Source organism: Myodes glareolus, chromosome 13 (assembly GCF_982192425.1).
Source record: "Myodes glareolus chromosome 13, mMyoGla1.1, whole genome shotgun sequence".
NCBI classification, from domain to species: domain Eukaryota; kingdom Metazoa; phylum Chordata; class Mammalia; order Rodentia; family Cricetidae; genus Myodes; species Myodes glareolus.
This window is the reverse complement of record NC_142038.1, coordinates 35586259-35609935: the sequence shown is the minus strand read 5'-3', so window position 1 is coordinate 35609935 and position 23677 is coordinate 35586259.

Sequence of the window (23677 nt, the reverse complement as noted above, 5' to 3'; positions counted from 1 at the left end):
CACCCACCTATGTTCTGCCCTATCAGGCCAAACAGATGCTTAATTAATTAACCAATGAAAGTAACATATAGATAGAAGACTCTCCTACATCACCAACACATTATGCAGCTTGTCTTAAGAATATTGATATAGTACATTCTCCACTCCCACATAAGACTTTGTATCTGTATGCTACTGAGGACAGATCAATCCTCTAGGGACACCAAATAAAGATCTCTTGTTAACACCATGCCCCTCCCTTTCCTTTATATCCCCTTTCCCTGTAAAGCCTGCTCTTTCTTTCTGTGTCATGGACAGCTCCTTTCTACAGAATTCACCACATTATTCATTCTTTTATTTTTCATTTCTGACATTTGACTCATAGTGATACAGACAAGAAAATGAAAATCTGTCAAGGCTGTGACAGTTGACATGAAGAGAATAAAATTCGGATAATGTGAAGAGTGACAGATGTTAGTATGACCATAGCAGAACCAAGTATAACTCCAAAGGTTCCTAAGAAAGAAAGCAGAAAGGAGGAGAGAAGAAGGCAGGGAGGGAAAGAAGGAGGAAGGAATGGAGGGAAAGAAGAAAAAGTGATTTGTGTTGACTGAATCATTAAATTAACCAAGTTTTATGTTCTTAGAAAGCTAAATGTTTCTAATATAACTAGATAGAGATGCTGAAATAATGGACTATAATGTGAATATTAGGGGCTGGAAGGTGGTCATTAGGTCATAGAATCAGGGCATGAAGCTTATCTCCAAACAAAACACTTGAATACTGGAGACAGGGGTTAAACTGGGGACATTTAGTAGAGTTATATGAAATTTTTGCCTCTAAAATTCAATTTTGAACAATATATAATGAAGAATAATAATAAACAATAATAATACTATCTCTGGAAAAGTGAAGATTTAAACAAAATTTGTTGGGATGCTAACCTTTGTTATATTTTGTCTCCAAGAGTATTTCTGTGTGATCATGTACATTTGAATTGAAAGTACCATTTTTAAAAAGCCACTACTAGAATAAAAGACCAAAGCAAAGTTGTACCTTTGCCATGTCCTTATTGTATTATGGTCTGCCTGTTCTAAGTAACTATTTTTATTTTTCTGTGTTCATTCCCGATAATTTCTAAATCCACTCACCCCAGTCCTGAGTAAAGTATCTTTAAAATGCAGCTTTTCAATTTAGGATTAAAACTCTTTAATTAGTGATTTGTTACAATATACTTTTATACTTTCAGGGTTTTTGTTTCTAACATTATAGTATATTTTAATCTTGAAGTAATTGAAGAGGTGAGTTCTTAAATATAACAAAAGTGATATATATATAAGTGACTGTCAAAGATTAATCAGAAAGAGAGCTAACACCAAAGGAATGAAACTTTAAAAAATAAAGTACTGAAATGTTTTTAAATCACTATTAGCTTATAATTATAGAACAAAGTTAATAACATTCTTACTAGTAATATATTATAGCTATCATAAAAATCTCCAAATAGTTTGTGGGTGTTATGATTTTTTACTTACATTGCTCTAGAGAAATAAATAAGCATAAAAATCAGTTTCTCTACTATGAAGTACGAGGCACCCACCCAAACATGCACTTATTTGCCTAGGGAACAAATAGTTTCTAAGCTATAAATATAGCCCAACCCTCAGCCATACTGCCTGTAACAGGACAATCTGTAATAGGGACCCATGAGTATAGTCATAGGAAAATTTCTATGAATTTTAACAGCTCACAGAAATCTTTATGGTATAAAACTATATGCTTGTTTCTAGTTATTAGTTATTTGGCATTTATATTCATGTAAATATATCTAACATTGTGCATATGGAAAGTATGTACCAGCTTACACTGATAAAATTTCTCCTGGTTAATTAGTTAACTAATTTCATTCTAGGGTTTTGAGGATTTTCCTGGGATTTATAGTTCAGCAATCTTGGAGTTGTCTGTTATTAATATATTCATAGCAAAACCTGTGAAGTCAGAACCAGAAGGATGGAAATTCACAAATGACAGGGAAAGGATAACCCAATCTTGGGCAGAAGGAAAGATTGTCAAAACTTCATTTCAGAGAATGCGTCTCAGGGAACACTGGACAGTTAGTAGGGAAGGTGCTCCCTGTAACAGGCTAAAATGCCTAATTAAGTGTGGGAGATAGATGTCTTATCCCTGACTGAGCATCTCACAGACACTTATTCTCCGTCCTTTCATCAGTTGTGAATTTCTGGGTTGCCCACTGTACAAAAGAAGTTCTTTGGGGTGGTCTGAGAGCTGCGCTGATCTATAAATGTTGAGATATTAATGAAAAGAGCAGGTTGATACTCTTTGCGTTTAACAAAATACTTATCAATTTAGCACAAGAGCAGTAGGTTTACCTGTCAGACTGATGATCTTCTCAACCATGTATTTTAGGCCAGATTTACAGTACCAGACATGCATTTTCTCCTGTACAATGGGCATTAAAGCCAATCAGAAAGTGATTAGTTACCCTCCAGATATTCATGCCCTTATTGCACCCATCAGCACATCATCACATTTGGATCATCACAAGTATACAGATGAATAAGCCTGTTCATGGCCTTTATCCCCTGCAACACTTAGAGCACTTTCATTACTATGATACACCCAGCATGAAAGAAGCTTCCTGATTACTATCATTTTGGTTGCTTCATGCCCTACTGACCAAAGTATGTGGTGTCTTCATCAACAGAGTTCTACTGTCTAGTTGTTGGAGGGTTTAGGTGGGAGAAAGAGAGGACAAATTATAACATCATACTGTAATCTCAAAGAAGAAAGAGTTTAAAAATTACCAGGGCTGGCTGTGACCAGATACCCACCAGCACAGAGATCTCACTAAAAGACATCACAGCAATCACTACAAACAAGCATTTACAAAAATAATTATTAATAAATTAAATTATTATTAAATTATTCCCTAAGTAGAAGACAATGTAAAAGTAAATTTGAATCGAATACAAACTTAATATTGCATGCACTTTCATTAAAAAGTTTTATTAAAATAAAACTGGGATAAAGGCAATACAGACTATCTATCCGTTACTGCCATCTAACATAGTACGACAGTCCTGGTCTAAGAAATAACTGAAATGTAAAATGTCTCACCAGCAGCAAGCTGAGATCATGTGCAAATAAAGTACATTGTGTCAGGCATCTGGGAAATCAGGGGAAAACAGAGCTGTAAGGACAGCACAATTAGGTGCGTATTACTACGGAAAATAATCCTAATAAAACAGCAAGCAATCCTGAGAGCACTTGGCCACTCACTGACAGTTATGTGTGAGTGCCTGGGTAGCTTAAAAATTGTCTCATTGTTCAGGCAAGAAGGCTCAAAGGGTCAAATCATTGGCTGTCCAAGCCTGATGGCATGAGCCCACTTCCTGAAAACCACGGTGGGCGGAGAAAATGAACTCGTGGAAAATTTTCATCTGACCTCCACATTCATGCAACGGCACACCCATGCCTACACTCACATATGCACACAAGGTACATGTATGATAAGAATAAATAAAATTAAACAATTAAACAGTGTCTTGAATCCACTACATAGGGAGAAAAAGTCGAAGTCTTGACCCACTATAAAAATAAACAGATCAAAGTAAAAACTTCAACCAAGGCCTCTATTGTCTTTGTGAAATAGTAGGATCTCAGATGTATTCTAAAACTCAGAGCAATGGGGACCAGCTACACCCTAACGAGCAATTCATCTGCTTGGATAAATGACTTCCTACTGTGCTGGAAGACGTCTTGATGGTGGGAAAATGTGCTGCATGCAGCATACAGAAAACTCCAATGGGAGAACCATAAATCAAAGGGAATGATAAAGGCCTGGGAAAATGTTGTGGAACCTGTGGCTGAAAGGGGTGACATGGAAAGCTAGTGCCCTGGGTGCTTCCTGAAATCTGTGAAAGCAATCTGAAAGAAGTTTCCAAATAATGAGGGAGATGGAGTCCCAACCGGCCATCTCTTGCCATAAAATTAAACTTCTGGGAGTGAAACTGAGTACCATACAACCGAGTTGTTGGTAAAAGGGGTTCTATGGAAATCACCACATAATCCAGGCTGTTGCCAAGAGAATAAGTTGCTCTCCACAAACAAATGGCTGAAGACCACACCCATACAATCCATTGGACATAAGAGGTTGAGCTGATGCCTACATAGAACCTTCCCCTCAACATTCTAGTGTCTTTGAAACAGGAAAGTACTCTTCAGGCTAACAAAAGAAAAACATAAAGACAAACACTGTCACAAAAGCTTTGATACACACTCTGTCCTGCCTGCAAAATATATGAGAGCATTGGTGGTATAGAGTTTTTGGGAGTAAACAACCAATATCTGATTTGACTTAAGGCCCACTACAGAAAATGGAGCTCATACCTATCACTACTTGGGTGACCAAGAGCCAGAGACTAGATAATCCAGAGAGGATAATACCAAATACTACTGGTCAAAAAATTCATAAAAAGATTAACTTTTAATGTTATTCTTGCAGTGCTCATAGATCAGTGTCTTATTCAGCCTTCAGAGAATCTTCCTCCTACAACAGATGGTAACAAATACAGAGAGCCACAAACAGACATTACACATAGAGAGAGACCTTGTAACACACATCTCCAAATGGACTCTCAAGGTCCACCCCTCAGAGCTTAGAAAACGCAGTGGAAGAGGAGGCAGAAAGAGTGTAAGAGTCAGAAGAGTTAGAGGGTACCAGGAGATCAAGTTCCTCTTAATCAACTGAGCAAAGATCATACAAGCTTACAGAGACGGATGCAACAATCACAGGACAGACATCGATCTGCACTAGGTCCTCTGTGTGTCTATTATACCTGTTTTAGGATTTATATATGACTCCCAAGTGTGAATGAGTGGGTCTTTGTTATGAAACCATCCAAGAATGGAGTTGTGTGAGAATCCTAAGTGCTAGTGAGAAAGCTCAAAGAAGACAATACGTGAGTATTGTTACCTCAGTTTCTTCAAAACATGGAACTTTTCTTGAAAAATGTTTTCCGGTTCTTCTTGGGTGCCTTTTATGTGAAGCAGATAGGAGTGAGTTTACTTCAGCTGTTGTTATTCTTATGTCTCTATGGAAAAACACGTGTTAGCCACAGATGGCTTGTCCTTGTAATTATACACTTACTCGGGTGAGTCTTAACTCTCAAAATATAAATTCACTAATGTTCTGAATAAAGTAGACTATTGCATGAGACTTTAGTCTGCCTCAATTTAGGTCCTTGTCCCCAGAATTCATGCCACCAATTAGAGCAACAAACAGCCATCTGATTTGGGGCTGTCTCTTGGGTCTCTTTTCCTTTGGTTGACTTGCCTTGTCCAACTTCGATGTGATGGTTTTTGTTTTAACTTACATTTTATTTTGTTATATTTTTTGTTACTTCTAAGAAGTCTGTTCTTTTTTGATGAGAGAGAGAAAGGGAATGAATCCAGATGGAAGGGGAGGTTGGGAGAAATTGGAAGAAGTAGAGGGAAGGAATATTGCTATCAGGATATAATGTATGAGAAAAAGAATCTATTTTTAATAAAAGGGGAAATATTTTTGAGGTTTTTATTTTAAGACAGTCTTTTCTCACTTTACATACCAATCCCAGTTTCTTCTCTCTTCTTTCCTTCCACTCCCCCTCACCTTATCTCCCACCCCACCCTCCATCTATTCCTCATAGAGGGTAAGGTTTCCCATGGGGAGTCAACAAAGTCTGGCATATAACTTTGATGCAGGACCTAGGCCCTCTAGCCTATATCTAGGCTGAGAAAGGTGTCCCTCCATAAAGAATGGGTTTCAAAAAGCCAGTTCAAGTACTAGGGATAAATTCTGGTCCCACCTCCAATGGCCCCACAGACTTCTCCAGCTACACAACTATCACCCACATTCAGAGGGCCTAGTTTGATCCTGTACAGGTTCCCTACTGTTAGTCTGGAGTCAATGGGCTTCCACTAGCTCAGGTCAGGTGTTTCTGTTGGTATCCTCATCATGGTTTTGACCCCATTGCTCATAGTATCACTCCTTCCTCTCTTACACTGGATTCTGGAAGCTGTGGATCTCTGTATCTGCTTCCATCAGTTGCTGGATGAAGATGAAGATTTGATGATGATGATTAAGGTAATCATCTATCTGATTAAAAGGAAATTTCAATTCAGATACCCTCCCTACTATTGCTTAGCATCTTAGCTGGGGTCATCCTTGTGGATTCCTGGGAATTTCCATAGTGCCAAGTTTCTCGATAGTCCCATAATGGCTCCCTTGATCAAGATATCTCTTTCTTTGCTCTCCCTCTCTGTCCTTGCCCCATCTTTTCCATTCTGTTACTTTATGTTTTCTTTTCCCCCTCCCCTTCTCCCCTCTCCCTACCCTTGCATCCTCCCTTCTTTCCCCCTCCCCCAACTTCCAATTTTCTCAGGAGATCTTGTCTATTTCCCCTTCACGGGGGGAATCCATGTATGTCTCTCTTAGGGTTCTTTTCACCTAGCTTCCTTGGGGTTGTTGACTATAGACTTGTTATCCTTTGATTTACATCAAATGTCCACTTATGAGTGAGTTCATAATGTGTTTATCTTTGAGGGTCTGTGCTACCTCACTCAGGATGGATTTTTTTTCTAGTTCCACCCATATACCTGCAAATTTCAGGATGGCATTTTGTGTTTGTTTTTTTTTTTTTTACCGTTGAGTAGTATTCCATTGTGTAAATGTACTAAATTCTCTTTACCCATTCTTTCGTTGAGGAGCATCTAAGTTGTTTCCAGGTGCTGGCTCATATAAATAATGCTGCTATGAACACAGTTGAGTAAATGTCCTTGTGGTGTGGGTGTGTATTCCTTGGGTATATGCCCAAGAGAGTGGTATTGCTAGGTATTGAGGTAGATTGATTCCTATTTTTCTTTTATTATTTATTTATTTATTTATTTTGGGTTTATGAGACAGGATTTTTGGAGCCTGTCCTGGAACTAGCTCTCGTAGACCAGGTTGTCCTCGAATTTACAGAGATCCACCTGCCTCTGCCTCCTGAGTGCTGGGATTAAAGGTATGCACCACCACCACCACCCAGCTTGATTCCCAACTTACTGAGAAACTGTCAAACTGATTTCCAAAGTGGCTGCATGAGCTTGCACTCTCACAAGAAATGGAGAAGTGTTAAAAAAAAAAGAATTTTTTAAGAAAAAAAATAACTATAAAACTATAACTGATATAGGGACAAGACAAAAAAGTTGTTCATGGATACTAAGTGATCATAAAGTCATATGGATAGGTTACTGTCCAGTCAACAATCATACGTTGGATTGTCAAAGAGCCAACAAGTTTCTCCTGAGAGGATAATGCCAGATCTGGGCTCTATCACAAAGAAGCATACAATATAAACCATGTAAACATGCAGCCCAGAATATCATGTCATTATGGGTATACCAGAACTCTTCCTCAACCAATTCCTGTGTCAAATGACAATTTCTTATAATAAGCTGATTAAGGGGGAAATACCTAAGCTTGGTTAGTAAGCAAGTTGGCTTAACATTTTAGATGCAAATTCAAAACTGGGGAGATGTACTGGCCTCACAGAGGGGTAGCTTACAGCACAGTAGTGACTGAGAAATTCTCCTTTACGCAAATTTAGCACTGAATTTATTCATCACTGTGTGAGAACAAAAGCTGCCTGAGAAAACATGTCTATCAGGGTTCCCCTCCCAGGAACAATAAGATTATACTACGAAAATCGATGCTTTGGTTGTAACTAGATTTTTTTCCATTAAATTTTCCACTAAATGGGCATTTTTTTTATTCTAATTCCCTATGTAGAGTCTGTATTAAACGGGGTATCTTGCCTTACCTCTCAGGGGTGCTTGTTTAAAATAAACTAGATGATCACTAGATAACAGATTGATTCGAGCCATTTCTATGTGGTTTTAAACATTCCAAGCATGGTACTCACCCTGGGAAACAGCTCGTTGGCATTCCAGATTCAACACAGTGCCTTCCTTCTGCCCATCTGCTTGCCTTTGATTTGCATTTCCACCTATCTCTAGGCCTTTAGCCATAAAATTATGGGTTTGGTTGTTGCTCAGCAAAGATGCTGGTCAATAGTGCCTCAAGGAACTGGCTTTTCCAGGATCATTTATATTTTAGTAGAAGTCTATTCACGCCAAATAAGTTTAGGACCCAAAGGAATCATTTTCAGCTGACTGGATTTAACACATACAGAAGGAGAGCTAATTACCTGATCTTACTATGTGTTGTTTTCTCTATTTGGATCAGAAGAATTATACTATCAATTAATATCCCAGAATTTCTAGGTGTAGATAATATTACTGACAAGTTTTGAATTATTAAACCTGAGAAGACAGAGCAAGAGGACATGGGTTTCTTAACCACATGATTACATTTTCCTTTGAATTTTTTATACTGTTAAACAATATTCTGAAAAAAAGTAACTTTCTAACCCACAATGTAACAACAACTTCTTTTACTTATTGCAAATTACGTTTATTCCTTTTCATAATATAAAATATATTGCAGGGCTGCTGTCTCCATTTCAAACAAGTCTATAATGTTCCTTAATGTAACATCTAGAGCATATCTCAGTGGGTTTCTATATGGCTTTCACAGCTACTCACTTTAATACATGAATATTTCCCCCTTAATTTGATGTACCGTAATTTACCCTATCATTCTTTCTTTCATTGTAATGAAGGCTTTTCTTTGGCTTTTTTGCTTGTTGCTATTTTATATTCTACAATGAGCATTTGGCATGACTTTATTCTGTTGTGGAATTATTTCTGCAGAGTTAAACGTTGGTAATAGAATGTTTAAGTCAAACATATGAACATTTCTGTTTCTTTATTACAGTTATTATCTCTCCATATTTGCTCTCTGGAATTCTTGTAAACTGCACCACTTACCATGACATCAGATCATTAAGAAGTCACTTTCCTCAGACACAGGGCTTAGTGGGTCGCAGAGCAGATGCGATGCGTTGCTGACAGTAATTCACTGAGCACAGAGCTAACATCCAGGTGACAGAAAATGAGGAGCTCGGCTTTGCATAGGGGAACCATGCACTCCCTCTCAATGCCAAGAGTCACACAGGCTTCCCTTCATGTTTTTCTCTATGCATAAAATCTTTTTTTACTAAAGTTGTTCCTTAGAAATTTTTATTCTTCAAAACACTCCAATTTTATTTATCAAGAAATACCCCCCACACACACATACACACTCCTTGGTTCTGTTAGATACTGTCATCATTCCAAATTTACGTCTTCCAGATTCTGTTACAGCTATGGTCAAAGCATTAATATTGCATGATTTTCCCGTAGGGAAACAAGACAGCTCTTGTCTCTCCTGTACTTATGTTTGTGTTGACTTTATGGTGTTAGTCTCAAAGTTGAGATCTTCTGCTCCAGACTTGAGTGCTGGGAACACAGATGTGTGTTAGCACTCTATTTCTCCAAATTATTTTCTACTCCAATTTCAATACCCTATGTGTAAAATGGGAAGAAAAGAAATCACTCAATGTTTGTTGAAAGAATTACCAATGGATAGGTAATAGATGGCCAAATTGATATATTGCATAAGCAGTACAAAGTCACTCTTACTAGAAGTATTATCTCTTTAATTAAAAACAAATAAGGATTTAAAGTTTTAGGTGGAGATTTAAAGAATTTTTTTGTTATATCCAAAATTTATGAAGTAACAAAAATGGTAAAATCCAAATTTAAAATGCAGCAATTTGGAAAGTCTGTTTTCAATTTGGGCATATTTAGAGATACATTCTAGTATTTATAACTTTACTATTTTGTGAAATAAAAATAAGTATTTTGTTTTTCAATGGCATTATTTTTGGTCCCAATGGTGGACACTTTCTAGTATAGTTCTCCATAAAGCACTATCGTGGGAGAGCTGGGGCACATTCAGGTATTCCATCAATAGTCCTGGTTTGTACAGTGTGTGCATGATGGTTTCCTAACATCCCATTCATATGTTCTATTCCCAACAGCTCTAAGCTCAACACCTTTCAGGTCATTGTGGACTAAATAACTGCCGCTCTGCCTCACCTGTTCCCAGCGGCTTTCTGTTGTAAGTTTTTTCCAAGTCTGCCTTTTCCCTCTCACATCCAGGCTGCCCTCGAGTTGTGATAATGTTGAAAATAGAACAGTTCTAAAATAAAATGAAGCAAGAAATTTTACTCTGAAATACCTAACCATTTCCTTGTCTTTATTACTAAAATAAATTCATTTCATTCACAATTTCCCAGAGATAAAAATATAAACAATTTGTGGTAGTTGGTTGTTCTGTGGTAGTCACTTATGCATTTCAATAGCTTACCACACCGCATGCTTATTTCCCACGATATTTCATGGTGGCACCACTTGCTCTCTGTCCCCTGTGTCCTTTCATACAAGGGTTCAGGACCCAGAAGAAGCACTAATGAGGGATATGTAATTTTCACAACAGTGTGTAGAAATAACAAACTAAAGGTCATTGAAATAGCCACAATGACTATTAAAGATTTCTGCTTTGACTTTTGTACCTAACTTTGATCACATGTACGTGGATAAAACTCAGAGCTGATGGAGCAGAAATATCTACCCTACAGAGTAACCACAGCAAGTTACAAATTAAATGAAGGTGATTATGAGTCACTTTCAGAAGGAGATAAATTTAGAATGACTCCATACAATCTTTCATAATTCCTTCCTTTTTGTCTTATGTCAAATACCCTCAAACATACCTTGTGAAATAGTCTAAGGTCATATGCAAATTGATAAAGTATTCCACAGAGAAACGAGATTATCCCTGCCAAATACATGGGTCAATGCATTAAATAATGAAATATTCTGTTTTCTAAACATATGCCACTTAAAATTACCCGCTTGCATTTAATGACATAATAGAAGCCCTATGCGTATTACTTCTATATAGAACATCTATATAACTTTAAAAATAAATGTTTGAGGTGTATTGTTTAATTGCAAAATTAAACTGAGAGTCAAATTTAATATTAGATGAATTCAGAATATTGATTTCTCATAGATTTTTTTAATATTAATTAATAAACATTAGCAATATTTTGTCTATACTGTGTGTCTGCACACCACGGGCATGCCTGGTCCCCAAAGATGCCAGAAGTGGACATTAAATTTCCTGGTACTGGAGGTACAAACAGTTGTGAACTACCATGTGGGTGCTGGCCTCAAATTCAGGTCTTCTGCAAAAGCAGCCAGTACTCTTAACCTCTCAAGAATCTATACAATCCCTAACAGTCATTCTTCAAATGCTCTTTAAGTCAGGATTTACTGAACATTTTATGTCTGTTAGCATTAGCACTGCAAAATTGTGAGCCACATTATATACATACAACTCTACACACACACACACACACACACACACACACACACACAAACACACACATATAGTTTCAAATATTTTCACCTCATTAGTGTGCAATTGTCTTCTTTAATATCTTGTAGCTAATATTGGTTTAAACTCAGGATTATCAGATCTCAGAAGAGCTGTAAGAGTTTGATATTGGCTTCTATTTGCTGGTAAACTCCTTTCCATTATGACTCTCAGTCTCTATATGACTTTGCCAATATAGTTTCTTGGGGACAAAAATTAATTCTTGTTTTTCTAGCCACTCAGATATTATGCAACTCCTTATGGGTGAGTTGAATCTCACAACAGGTAGGATTATTATTAAGAAGTGTTAATTAATATCTGTAGTTTTGTTGTACACTTTTCATATTTGTAAGATTGTCTGCATTTTTTCTCCCCACATAGTGTTAAGGGTTTGCTTACGTATTAACCATAGTGGATTCGTCCTCAGCTCTCCTGTATCCTCTGATTCCCATGCTGGAATGTGTTCTTTTCTGTGCTCTTGTGATTATAACTTCTTCCTCCTCATGTAGTGTCCCTTTTAGGATCTTCCATAGCTCTGGTTCAGTGGCCATGACTGCCTTAGTTTTATCATTTTTAGTGTCCTCTTTTCACTACCAATTTTAAAAGATAAGATTGTTTCTCTTAGTATCCTGATTCACATTTATTTACTTCCAGGTCTTGAAATATATAATTCTGTGCTTTGGTCTTATTGGCTGATATGAAATCAGATATTATTTTTGCTGTTTTTCTTTACAAATAATTTGACATTTTTACCTGCATTTTTGTTGTTTAAACCTTAGCTGTAGTTTATCACAGAGAAGTTTTAATCTGGTATTCTATTCTTGGGCATGTAAGTTCCTATTCTGTTTAGTTCTATGTCTGTTTCTACATGAACAAATTTTTCTGTGATAATTTCATTCATAGGTCCTCTCTGATTTTCATTTTTCTCTCAGCTTTTTCTTCTATCCTTTGGATTCTTAGATTTGTTCTCTTTACTTTTATAATTTATCAGGTCTTTGAGTCTTGTACAATGTACTGGTTATATTTACTCCCTTCCCCTCCAGATCCAGCCCCACACCTTAAACACACAAATTTGTGTTCTTTTCTTTAAATAAAAATCAAGAATAAACTGAATGCCCAAACATTTCTGGAAGTGTGGCCTCCACTGGATAGTGGTCAATTTACTGTTCACTACACTCTTTTTTTAATTGATTTTTAGTAAGCTCTACATTTTTCTCTGCTCTCCTCCCTGCCTCTCCCCTTCCCTTTCAATGCTCCCCAAGATCTCCATGCTTCCCAATTTACTCACGAGATCTTGTCTTTTTCTACTTCCTATGTAGATTAGATCTATGTATATCTCTCTTAGTGTTGTCTAAATTCTCTGGGATTGTGATTTGTAGGCTGTTTTTTTGGCTTTTTTTCTTTTTGCTTTATGATTAAAAACCACTTATGAGTGAGTACATGTGATAATTGTCTTTCTGTGTCTGGGTTACCTCACTCAAAATGCTGTTTACTAGCTCCATTCATCTTCCTGCAAAATTCAAGATGTCATTATTTTGTTGTTGTTGCTGTGTAGTACTTCATTGTGTAAATGTACCACATTTTCCTTATCCATTCTTCGGTCAAGAGCATTTAGGTTGTTTCCAGGTTCTGGCTATGACAAACAATGCTGTTACCCAAAAGTGGTATTACTTGAGGAAGGTTGTTTCCTAATTTTCTGAGAAATCACCACACTGACATCCAAAGGGGCTGTACCTGCTTGCATTCCCACCAGCAATTCTGAAGTGTTCCCTTTACCCCACAACCTCTCCAGCATAAGTTGTCATCAGTGTTTTTGATCTTTGCCATTCTTATAGGTGTAAGATGGAATCTCAGAGTTGTTCTGATATGCATTTCTCTGATGACTAAGGATGTTGAACAATTAATAAATGGGACTTCCTGAAACTGAAAAGCTTCTGAAAAGCAAAGAACACAGTGAACAAGACAAATGACAGCCTACAGAATGAAAAAATATCTTCACTAACCCCACATCAGACAGAGGTCTGATCTCCAAAATATACAAAGAATTCAAGAAATTCGTCATCAAAAGAACAAATAATCCAATGAAAAAAATGGAGTACAGACCTAAACAGAGAACTCTCAACAGAGGAATCTAAAGTGGCTGAAAGACACTGAAGGAAATGTTCAACGCTCTTAAAAGGAAGAAGAGAAGCTTTCCTTCTCACAGCAGCCAACCACCACCAACAGTTCCATGGCTAGGACTAGGACTGTGGTCTAATTCCCTGCTCCATGCTTGGGTTCTGTCTGGCTTAGGCTTACACAGGTTTTGTGCTTGCATCACAACCACTGTGAGCTCAAAGACACAGCTCTTCTCCTTTGCCCGAAGATCATGTTTCCTTAAATTCTTCAGCTCCATGTTTGCAAAGATCACTGAGCCTTGCAGGAGCAGAGATAGATGATGTCGATTCCCTTCAGCACTGAGGTTTCTTCAGTATCTTAACTGTACCTTGTCTCACTGTGGGTCTCTTTGTTAATCACCACCTATGGCATCAAGAATTTTTCAGATGAGGAGTTGAGAAATACATTGTGCTAATGCAATAGTAACTCATCAGGAGTCAGTTTTATATTGAGTCTATTTAGCATAATAATAGTGGGTTCTCCCCTTAGGGCCTAAGACCTGTCTATTCATGGATTCCTGACCAAATGAATGTACCAGGTATAGGTTTCATCTCATAAAGTTGGTGTTAAATCTATTCAGAAGGTAGTTGAAATGTTTGTCCTCTTAATTATGTTTAAGAGTTCTGAGACATTGTGGTCCTTCTTATTTATTCTTTCCTTTGTTGATATTAGCATGCATTATATCCTTGATCTTGTCTTCCATTCTTGTCACTCTTTCCTCTGCTTAGTTGAATCCATCCCAGATACTTTTTGCTATTATTTCATTTTTAATGTGATTTACTAACTTTTCATTCTCAATATTTCTTTTGTGCTGTGTTATTTGTTTGTTTCAAGCTCAGTTGCTCATGTGCTGCTGGCTTTTCCATTCCTATTATTAATTTTCTTATCCATTTTAATGACTTTTTCCCTACATGCTACTGACATTCCCTCCTTCTTTGTAGATTGATTCATCGGCACTGTTTTCTCTTTCAGATCACAATTGTTTTTACTAGAAAACTTCTGAATCTTTTGTTGTTGTTTTATCCATTTAATTATCTTTAAGTTCAGTAATTTAAATTCACTTAGGCTCTTTTGAGGAACTATATTGTCCTGTTCCTTGCCTTTGTGTACCAGGGACTTCTGATAACTTCCCTTATATTGGAGTCTATGGTTTAGACAAATTCTTTCCCCTTCATAAGGCTTCTAAATCCTTACTCATTAGAATGATCCATGTTCTGTCTCAAAGGTGTCTCCAAAGTATGTTTGGAGAAAGGGAAGTAACCTAGCACTGAGAAGCACACAGGTGGAAATCCTGACTCCCAACTTCCCAACCCCCATCACTACCTGGTATTGATCATCCTGGAGGTCAAATACCTGGTTTGCTTTGAGATTCTTGGCCTCTGCAGCAGTGAACTGCAAGCAGTAGACAGCTCCCAAACAAAATCCTTTAAAATTCAGTGATGAAAGTATGATTAGAAAAACTGAAAATGTAACTAATCATTAGCACAATGGAAGAGATTCTCATGAAACATGGTCATAATCATTCTCAGAGAAGTTGAATGTTAAAAAGGAAAGTACACAAAGCACATCTAATAAAATCCAGCAGTAAAAAGTATGTTTAATTTATAATTACAAGTGAGGACTGGGTGAAGAACAAGTACTGTTTATCCCTTTGGAAATTAAAATTGCATACAGAAATAGATCATTCACAGACTATACAAAGGAAACAAAATCATATACAGCAAGAAATAATAAACGATGTTAATTCTATAACAGTGAGTACTTTTCTGTTCCTACTAAAAAAAATAAATTAATAAACTTCCCAATTGAGACACTGTGTGTCAATGTTTCCTCTAAAGATTTTCTTTCATGTACTTGCCTCTCCATTTGAAAGAACATTTTAAGAAAATCTATTCATAATTTCTTTAGTTCTTATTTAACCTTAAAAGATAACTGATGTTGGAGATATCTTTAACTTGCTACGTGTTCAGAACAAAATGAAATTAAATTATGTATTCTCAATTTTACTGCAAAAAAAAAGTGAGGCAGTGTTTCTCTTCCATGGTCTTAGTAGTAATTGAAATGGAGGTGGGGGAAATAGTGGACAGTTGAAAGAGTGAATCCTAGGACACGAATTCCCACTCTCTGTGAAGACAGGAGTAGTGATTAGAAACACCCAGAACATCAATCCAGCCCATCAGGGCAGAGGGCACTGATTATTCAATTCACAAACATTCGGTGTAAGCATTTCATTTGAAAAGTGCACGACCCAGCCCAGACAGAATATTGTACCTATTTATTCTCCCTGATCTCATCAGCTTTTTCTCTATTAAAAAATGAAATATAAAAAACATGATTTCAGAGTAACTTTCTCAGGAAAATACTGGGTAATGTAGTGACTTTTATGTTGAAAATATACTTGTCTCTAAAATGTGTATATTGAAAATATACTTTTCTCTATAATATATAATTAACCTGGATTCAACTCAGATGCCACAAAAAAGGCAAGTACTAAAGCAGTTCTATTCCATTTGTAATCATCCTGAGAGAAATGAAGATACTCTAAAAATACATCTGCGACTCTTCATTTGACCATCGGATGTTCTCCTTAGAACTAGAACCTTCCCCCCTCACATAGCACACACACAAGCACTCTCTCTCTCTCTCTCTCTCTCTCTCTCACACACACACACACACACACACACACACACACACACACATACACACACACCCCAAAACTCTCAGGCTGGGAGGAGGAAAATGTAAAACCCTGGTCCCGGCCAAAAAAGGAGCTTCTCTCCCAGCAAGAGATTTCACAATGTTCTGACAATTCTTCAGACAACCATTCCAGAGAAACAAGACTGAAACAATGATGAATTTGTAATGTGCAGGACCACACCTTGACCTTGCACCATACATGTGCATATCTCTTGTCTTTTCCTGAAACCTAAAGGTCATGACAATATCCTGGAAATGGATGTGGGACATCAGAGAACCTTTTATTTGTTTCTTGTCCGAGTGTGAACATATGGAACAAGCATTTGTCTGTTTTTTTCACTATTCCTTGTCTCTTTAGTTGGCCTGTAAAGGATGAGTGACTGAGCTAACCTTGTTGGAGCTACCAGGATACAAGTCTTGACCCAACAACTCCAGTAACAAAGGTACAAATGTTAAAAAATATTTCTAAAACTCACCGTATTTCAACTAGGCTTCTGATCGGCAAAGTATCATTGAAAAAAAAATGGTTTAAAGATGATGAAAGCCCATAAAGAAATCAAATTGCCTATTACTAAACCATGGAGTGAAGCACTGAGTAGATGATATAGTGAGGTGAGAAAGGAAAAAACATTGATTTGTGAACCTCCATTTAATGTCTGTAACTATACTCAATTCCCGTGTATAGAAGCACAAATTTAGTAGCTTATAGAACAAGTAAATAAAGAAGTCAGAATTAATGCTGCAATGTCCAATTTTAAGACTTAAAAATAGTAGTCCAGCCACCACTGTTGGTTATAATACTTTTAATTAAGAATTGCACCTACAAAGTTAATATTTTTAATTAACTTTTCTTCAGTGATATGTTTAGCTAAAAGTTGACCTATGTGCCTAATTTTTTTCTCTACAAAATTAACAAATAATACATGCCAAATAAAATTACTATAAAAATTAAATGAAATAATAAAGATAAAGCAGTTACAGGGATACTTTGAAAATATTCAAATAAGAATGCATATCGGTACCACAATAGTAAAAATATCTACTATAACTTCATATTCTGGGTACATTCTGCTAATTTTTTGAAACAAGGTCTAACTATGTAGATCGTGGCTGTCATGGAACTCCTCATGTAGGCAAGGCAAATCTCAAATCCCCTATGTGTACCAGGCTAGATTTGAAAGATCCACTGCCTCAAAATGCCTGAGTCCTGTAATTAAAGTTGTGCACCAACATGCCCAACTCTCATTCTACTACTTATTACACATAGTCATCAGCACTCTAGTGACCCTAAGTGTTTGTATTATCATAATTCCTGTGTATAGATGGCAACTGAAGTACAAATTTAATAGCTTACAGAACAAGTAAATAAAGAAATCAGGATTAGGATTATATTTGACTGACTCCACCACATATTTCGTTCACTCACTACCTACAACAGTGATTCTCATATCTTAGCATGGCACAACTTTTTTTTTTTTTAGAAATTGTTAAAAATGACAAAAAAAAAAGAAATTGTTGAAATAGTTTCTGGTACCTAGTGCCAGAGATGCTGGTTAAAGTTGGGGGTCAGCATCACGAAGCTGAGTTCGTACTAAACACACTGATGATAATAACAGTTTTCCTAGAAGGATCTCATGTTGAACCAAATTCTTCAGTGCTTTAGAAAATGGAGTACAACACTAGTGATTGTTCTGCTGTTAGGAGAAACTTTATGAACTCTGTTGGTTGAATTGTAAAATGACTTGGCAATGCAAATATGTTCAATTTTAGACCCAACAAAATTATTGACTTCACTTTATATCTTGGAAAGTTGTGTTTCTTCATGACCTATGGGTTCTGAATTTGAATTGACTGTCTCGTACCACACACACACACACAAATCATCCTTAAATCAATCTTAATTCCCTACGTTTTCAATAAGTCAAACACAATATTCATATAGAATAAAGCCCACAAAGAAAATCCTATATTAACTTTATATTTAAAATTAGATAAATCATAAAATATGCAAATAACCCATTCATCACTAGGTGTTGCCTCACTATGGTGAGAGGGGCAAAAGCACAAGAAAAATACATTATACAAGCAATAAATTAATAAAATGATATATAGTACCTTTCACACCCATAAGGATTTCAAATGGATCTTGGGCAGGTTCTCACTCAGTAATGATTAAGTTTTGTGCAAGTGGCTTTTTCTAAAGTAAGTATTTATCCAAGAACATTCATGATCCTTATTAGCAATTAAATTTTATGATATATTTGAATATAATCTTTGATGACAATGCAATAAAGTAGGGAGGTTGATGGAAAAGAATCTAAACAATTGATACATTTTTCTTTTTCCAAAATCAGATATAGTGATCTCGTAATCGCTAAAGTCTTCTAGAATTCTCTCTGTGACAGATTAATCAATCTGTCTGTCTCATTATTCAGCAGTTCCTATTGATTAGAATGTTTTGTCTTATGCACTAATGATCTTTAACCATAGACATGGCTCCTTCCTATAAAAAAAAGAGTCCATCTGTGTGAAATCTTAAGCAGATACAAAACAATATAGGCAGAAGTTCAAGTAGATTTCTTCATCAGCCGTTTGGCTCAAAGCAATCAAGAACTACTGATTTTCCCAGTGGAGAAGTCATCCTATGCATCACCATTTTTGTCTAGTGTCATTGAGAATCTGTACTCTAAAGTGAAATGTTTTCTATAAGCCTGTCTATTAATTTGAAAGCTGTAATCCTGTGATCCCAAACGGACCTTTGGTACGGGTGAATTGTCTGTTTTCTGTCAATCATGTTTTAAATAAACACTGAAAAAAACCAGACAGGAAATAGAAATGATGCAATGAGAACAGGAGAATTCTGGGAAGAAAGAAGTTGATTCCTCCCACTCTTGCCCAGATCACCAAAGCAGCAGGATGTGATGTGTCCCACTGAAAAAGGTACTGAGCCACATGGCTAACATAGATCAGAAAAATGGGCTAATGTAAGCTACAAGAGTTAACAGAAAACCTGACCTAATGGGCCAATCAGCTTTATAATTTACAGAGTTCTCTGTGTGATTTTCTGTGGGTTACCGGATGGGACAGAAATCCCAACAAGCCGGCCCCTTCGTGTTACAGACATTTACTCTTTCACAAATTTGAACATATTTAGTCAATCCTGTCTTTCCTATTTGTGTGAGTGTGTGGAGGTTGGGGGTGGGGGGATGGGTGGGTGTGCTTTCTCTGAATACTACAGACCAAAGTAATGAGACATTAAAGCCCAATATCAAGAATCAATTAGTTACTGGGGTTACGTACAAGAATATGGATGAGGGGATACTTACTGGAAGAGACCAAATGCAGTCACATCCCTAAAAGCCTACTCAAGCATGATTGACACCATGTATTTAGTTAGTTTCCTGAAACTAAAGTCTGCCTGAGACTTTCATGTTGCTTACTTCCTGAGACCTAAGAAGCACTTCTTGAGTTTTGATGAGTCTTTTTTGAAACTTTCTGAATACTGAGGAAATTTAGAGAAAATTGTTACTTAACAAGTAACACCACACACACACACACACACACACACACACACACATACACACACTCATACACACATACACACACCAAAAATGTTGTAATTAAAAGAAGAAAGGAAGCTGTAGATTCTGGAATTATATAAGGGCATTAAAAAGTTGGTCTGTCATAAAAGAAAGAAAAAAATAGAAATGGGAAAATTGAGTCTCCTGATGCCTGAATCTTACTGAGGCTTAAATATCTAAAATCTAAACATTGCCAATAGAATGTTTGGGATAACAATGAAACAAGATAACCCTGTCGTTCCTTCACATATACTTTTCATAGCTCTGTCATCTTAGTTCAAAGGAAAACAAAATGTAACCTAATTTTAATATGAAATTAACAAATAGTAGCATAAAACTAAATGATGGTAGGTCAAGCTGAATATTTTGGCCAATGCTTGATACCTTTGGCTTTTGCAATATCTATAATGATAGTAATGATTATCTTAGAAACCACGTGTTAACTGAGTTCTTACAATACAGCAGTGCTATGTTTAGTGCCTCAAGTACATTGCATCACTAATTCCTCACAGACGCACCAGCCCAGGAGTTGCTAAATTGCAGCTTGACTATCAAATTTAATCAGTTTATTTTAATAAAATAAAATTTTATTGTAAATAAAATGTTTTTGAAATATACCCACAAAACATATTGTCTACAGCTACTTTGAATAACAGAGTTTAACAGTTATAATGGACCATGTTATCAGAATAAGTCTAAAGCATTTGATTATCCGGAAAAGAAAATCCACCAGAAATCCACCTTAGTTATAAACTTTTTTTCAGTTGAGGAGACAGAGTCCATTTTAGTAAATGACACACCACAGTTTATCTTTAAAGTGAAAATCTTATGGGATTACTAAGTCCACGCACATGATGCCATTGTCAATGAGAAATAATCTGTTAGTCCTTTTTGCTAAGTTTCAACTCTTGTTACAAACAAGTTACAATATACATTGCAGAAATAGTAAATAAGTTATTTATGAGATTTTCAGTTTAAAATACATCACTGAAAACTGATAATTGGCGAAAATGGGCTGGAAATATGATTTAAGGATAGGATGCTTATCTAGCTCACATGACACGTTGAGTTCATTCCCAGCACCAAATAAACTAGGTGTAGTGAAGCATACCTATAATTTCAAGGAGATAAAAAAGGGAAGATCAAAAGTCAAGGTTATCCTCAGCTACCATGGGAAGTGTCAGAACAGCCTGGGCTACATGAAACCTTATCTCAAAACAAGAAAGGAAACAAAATTTGAAATAACGATCTTATTTGTGTATAGAACTGTAAATCGGGAGGGGTTCTGATCCTGTGGAGGGGTAAGTGTATTGTTCCTGACCGCCACACAAGGCCGGTTAGGGAACACACAATATTCCCGCCATCCTTATCTCCCTGGCTACTCCAAAGGGGCCGCTTCCCCCAGCTAATCCCTCTCTCCTGCAACGCCATCCCAGCTTTCTGCCTGGAACCCATACCCTCCCCTCTCCTTTTTTCGGGGCTTAAATTCCTCCATCTCAGCCGGGGTGGGCACCGCGGGCCAGGTTAGGCGGTGAGTGCAAAGGGACTGGAGGCCCTTTGTTCAGATAGCCGGCCTGCAGCAAGCCAAGACTGCAGGCAGGGGCACCTCTGACCAGCGAAGGGCTCTGGTCCTGTGGAGGGGTAAGTGTATTGTTCCTGACCGCCACACAAGGCCGGTTAGGGAACACACAATATTCCCGCCACCCTTATCTCCCTGGATACTCCAAAGGGGCAGCTTCCCCCAGCTAATCCCTCTCTCCTGCAACGCCAACCCAGCTTTCTGCCTGGAACCCATACCCTCCCCTCTCCCCTTTTTCGGGGCTTAAATTCCTCAATCTCAGCCGGGGTGGGCACCGCGGGACATACAGGCGGTGAGTGCAAAGGGACGGAAACCCCTTTGTTCTAATAGCCTGCCTGCAGCAAGCTAAGGCTGCAGGCAAAGTGATTCCTGGATAGCAAGGGGCACTAATCCAGTAGCAAAAGACCCAGCGGAGGGAAGAGCCATTGGAGAGCATCTGAAGGAAGAGATGGGCAGGCGCCAAGGCAAGAATTCCTCCAACAATCTGAAAACACGAAAACACCAGATCTCAGCGATCTTATGACAGAAGGACTTGAACACCCTATACCGGAAGAAGTGGAAAACAGTGTCATTATAAAAGCAATAGAGTCTCTTAAACAGGGTATGAATAACTCACTTAAAGAAATAGAAGAGAAATATAACAAAAAGATGGAAGAAATGAGTAAAGAAATGGAAGACAAATATAACAAAAAGTTTGAAGAAATAAGTAAATTCGTAAATGATACCCTGGGAAACCAAGAAAAAACAATCAAACAGGTAATGGAATCAGTTCAAGAATTGAAAACTGAAATGGAGGCAGTGAAGAAAACACAAACCGAGGACCGGCTGGATATGGAAAATCTAGGTAAACAAACAGAGACTTCAGGAACAAGCATAACCAATAGAATACAAGAGATAGAAGAACGAATCTCAGATTATGAAGACACCATAGAGAAAATAAATGCCCTGACCAAAGAAAACAGCAAATCCAACAAATTCTCATCACAAAACATTCAGGAAATATGGGACATAATAAAAAAACCAAATCTAAGAATAATAGGAGTAGAAGAAGGAGAAGAATTGCAGACCAAAGGTCCAGAAAATATATTCAACAAAATTATAGAGAAAACTTTCCCATCCTAAAGAGTGATATTCCTATGAAGGTGCAAGAAGCATACAGAACACCGAATAGACTGGATCAGAAAAAAACATCCCCTTGCCATATAATAATCAAAACACAAAGCATTCAGATCAAAGAAAGGATATTAAGAGCTCCAAAGGAAAAAGGTCAAGTAACCTATAAAGGTAAACCTATCAGACTTACACCAGACTTCTCTATAGAAACCATGAAAGCCAGAAGGTCCTGGATAGAGGTACTGCAGAAACTAAGGGACCATGGATGTAAGCCCAGATTAATATACCCAGCCAAGCTTTCATTCACTATCAACGGAAAAAACAAAATATTCCAGGATAAAAACAAATTTAAACAATACGTAACTACTAATCCAGCCTTACAGAGAATATTAGAAGGAAAATTACATCCCAAGGAATCCAACATTGCCAACACTGACTACAATAACTCAGACATCAAGCGACCCTTCACTAGCACAACTCAAAGAAGGAAAACACATACACTCTACTACCCCCCAAAAAAAAATGACTCGAGTCAACAACCACTGGTCATTAATATCTCTTAATATCAATGGACTCAATTCACCTATAAAGAGGCACAGACTTAGAGATTGGATACGAAAACAGGATCCAACATTCTGCTGTTTACAAGAAACACACCTCAACCACAAAGACAGACACCTACTCAGAGTAAAGGGTTGGGAAAAGGTTTTCCAAGCAAATGGACCTAAGAAACAAGCAGGTGTGGCCATTCTAATATCTAACAAAATCGACTTCAAACTAAAATCAATCAGAAGAGATGGAGATGGACATTTCATACTCATAACAGGAACAGCTCATCAGGAAGAAGTCTCAATCCTGAATATCTATGCCCCTAATATAAAGGCACCCACTTATGTAAAAGAAACTCTTCTAGAACTCAAGGCAGTCATCAAACCACATACGCTAATAGTAGGAGACTTCAACACTCCTCTCTCACCAATGGACAGGTCAATCAGACAGAAACCAAACAGAGAATTAAGAGATTTATTGGAGGTATTGAATCAAATGGACTTAACAGACATCTATAGAACACTCAACCCAAATAGGAAAGAATATACCTTCTTCTCTGCAGTTCATGGAACCTTCTCGAAGATTGACCACATA